Source organism: Penaeus vannamei, chromosome 41, assembly GCF_042767895.1.
Source record: "Penaeus vannamei isolate JL-2024 chromosome 41, ASM4276789v1, whole genome shotgun sequence".
NCBI lineage: Eukaryota > Metazoa > Arthropoda > Malacostraca > Decapoda > Penaeidae > Penaeus > Penaeus vannamei.
Genome location: NC_091589.1, coordinates 25,041,212 through 25,044,735, shown reverse-complemented (window position 1 = coordinate 25,044,735; position 3,524 = coordinate 25,041,212).

Below are 3,524 nucleotides of genomic sequence, written 5' to 3'. Positions count from 1 at the left end.
TAAAGTGAGAGAGTGAGAGAGAGACAGAGAGAGAGAGAGAGAGAGAGATAAAGTGAGAGAGGGAGAGAGACAGAGAGAGAGAGAGAGAGAGAGAGAGAGAGAGAGAGAGACAGAGAGAGAGAGAGAGAGAGAGAGAGAGAGAGAGAGAGAGAGAGAGAGAGAGAGAGAGAGAGAGAGAGAGAGAGAGAGAGAGAGAGAGAGAGAGAGAGAGAGAGAGAGAGAGAGAGAGAGAGAGAGAGAGAGAGAGTGAGTGAGAGAGAGGGAGTGAGAGAGAGAGAGAGAGAGGGAGGGAGAGAGAGAGAGGGAGAGAGAGGGGGGATGGAGAGAGAGAGAGGGAGACACAGAGAGAGAGAGAGGTGAGAGACAGAGAGAGTGAGATGGGGACGGATAGAAAGAGAGAGCGAAGCGAGAGAGAGAGAGAGAGAGAGAGAGAGAAAGAAAGAGAGAGAGAGAGAGAGAGAGAGAGAGAGAGAGAGAGTGAGTGAGAGAGAAGAGAAAAGAACTGGATGTTGCGTTCCTTCTCAGCTGCGGTGTGAGATATTCATGTGGGAAGCTGTGGATGCCACTGCGTTTGCGTAAATATATATATAAATGAATTATATATATATATATATATATATATATATATATATATATATATATATATATATATATATTATATATATATATATATCTGTGTGTGTGTGTGTGTGTACGCATGTATATTGGTTCTAATTAACGCATTGTTTGTGTGTGTAAATGTATGTATGTGTGTGTGTATTTATATGTATACATATATATATATATATATATATATATATATATATATATATATATATATATATATATATATATATATATATATATATATATATATATATATATATATATATACATATATACATATATACATATACATATATAATCTCCATTATATTCCGTAAATAAATAATCGAAACAGTGAATATATGCCAAAGTGGAAAAGTAATTGAAACTGTAAAAAAAAAAAAATAAAATAAAAATAAAAAAATAAAAAAAATATTCACATTTATCTAGAAAAAATACAGCTTTGATTTTGGATAAAGGGTTGAATACAGAATGACTAGATACATGAAAAATGCATAGATGCAAATAACAGATGAGAGACACGTGCAGAAAACGGAAATAATGAAAGGTTGCGAAAAGAAAAGAAATACAAAAGAAATACAAAAGAATGATAAAAGAAAATAAAGATAATATAAAATATAAATGAAAGGAAATAAAAAATAAATAGAAAAATGAATGAAATACACAAATAATGAAAATAATACAATAAAATAAAGAAGAAATAAAAGAACAGATATAAAAATATAGAATGGAATAAAAAAAAACGTATTAAGAAAAAAAATATATATATATGTAAAAAAAATAATTGTAGCACACTTTTTGATCCCGGTTACAAGAAGGAAGGAAGGTAACGAAAGCGGAGAGGCAGAAGAATAAGATTAAAAACACGTAATAAGATTAAAGAAAGGAAAACGGAGATAGAGAGGATGATAGAGAAAGGGCGGGAGGGAAGGGAGCGGAAGCGAAAGAGGGAGGAAGTGAATAAGACAAAAGACAAAGAAAGAGAAAGAGAGACGGAAGGAGGAAGAGACAGAGAAGAAATACAAAAAGAAAGGCAGACAAAGAAAGAGAGAGAGAGAGAGAAACAGAGAGAGAGAGAGAGAGAGAGAGAGTGAGAAACACAGACAGAGAGAGAGAAAAAAAATAGAGAGAGAGAGAGAGAGAGAGAGAGAGAGAGAGAGAGAGAGAGAGAGAGAGAGAGAGAGAGAGAGAGAGAGAGAGAGAGAGAGAGACAGAGAGAGAGAGAGAGAGAGAGAAACAGAGAGAGAGAGAGAGAAAGAGGCAGAGAAGGAAAGAGAGAGACAGAAAGGCGTAAAGACAGACAGAGACAGAGACAGGAAGAGAGAGAAAGAGAAGAAAATGAAACGCACAGATGAAAAGGAGAGAGGGAGAGATAAGGGAGAAGAAGGAAGTGGCGATGAAGGGAGGGATGAGGAAGAGAGAGGGAAAAGATAGGGTGCGGGGAAGTGGAGAGGAAGAGAAGAGAATAAAGCACAGGAGATGGGAAGGAGGGAGAAGCCAGAAAAAAGTAGGGAAGGCGAGAAAATGGAGAGGAATAGAGCAGAGATTGAAGAAGAGATTAAAAAGGGGAAGTTTAAGAACGAAAAGGAGAAATGAGAGATAGGGAAAGGAGGATATGTGAAGAGGAGAAGGAATAGGGGGAGAATAGGAAGGAATGAGGAGGAAATGGGGAAGGTTGGAGGGTGGAGGGAGATGGAGAAGGCAGTGAGGAGGGAGTGAGAGAGGAGAAAGAGGAGAAAACCAGGGTTGGGGGAGGGAGAAAAGGGGGAGAAGGAAGGAGGGAGGAGGCAGGGGAAGGGAGAAAGGGAGCGGGGAGGAGGAAGATAAGGTGAGAAGGAGAGAGTGAGGAGGAAGGAGGAGAGAGTGAGGGAGTAAGGGAGTAGAGAAGAAAGAGGGAGTAAGAGAGGAGGAGAAGGAAGGGAATAAGAGGAATAGGAAGAACAGGAGGAATAGGAGAGGAAGAAGGAAGTAGAGAAGAAAGGGTTAGTAACAGAGGAGGAAAAGGAGGGGTGGGAAAAGGAAAGAGAATTTACCCTCGCGAGGACTGAAACGGAGGGTCATATCGGGCTAAAGCATACATACCCACGAGAGGCCCTAAATGAGAAGCGATGGCGAGTGTTGCAAAATACTTAACGACAGGAAGGGGAGAATACTTACGTGCATCAAGTAGGAATCGAGAGGAATTTGCAAAGATATCCTTTTTTTATTTATATCTATATTTCCTTAGTTATATTATATTTATATTTATTTTTATATTTATATTTATATCATTATTATATTTATATTTATATTATTATTTATATTTCCTTAGTTAAGTAACGAACCAAACGGATAACCTTAATCAACCGAATCTTTATATAAGTGTAACGAGGAAAATGACAAAATACATAATCGCTTAGGAGACGAAGAAGGAAGAAGGAAGTGAGGACGCTTAAGAGAAAGAGAGAGGCCCTAAAAGAAGAGAGGAAGAAGAGGGAGGAAAGAGAGAGACGTGAGAAGAGAGAAGCGCTTAGGAGACGAAGAAGGAAGAAGGAAGTGAGAACGGTTAAGAAGACAGAGAGAGACCCTAAAAGAAGAGAGGAAGAAGAGGGAGGAAAGAGAGAGACGCGAGAAGAGAGAAGCGCTTAGGAGACGAAGAAGGAAGAAGGAAGTGAGGACGCTTAAGAGAAAGAGAGAGACCCTAAAAGAAGAGAGGAAGAAGAGGGAGGAAAGAGAGAGACGCGAGAAGAGAGAAGCGTGGAAGAAGAGGAAGGAAAGAGAGAGACGCGAGAAGAGAGAAGCGTGGAAGAAGAGGAAGGAAAGAGAGAGACGCGAGAAGAGAGAAGCGAGGAAGAAGAGGGAGGAAAGAGAGAGACGCGAGAAGAGAGAAGCGAGGAAGAAGAGGAAGGAAAGAGAGAGACGCGAGAAGAGAGAAGCGA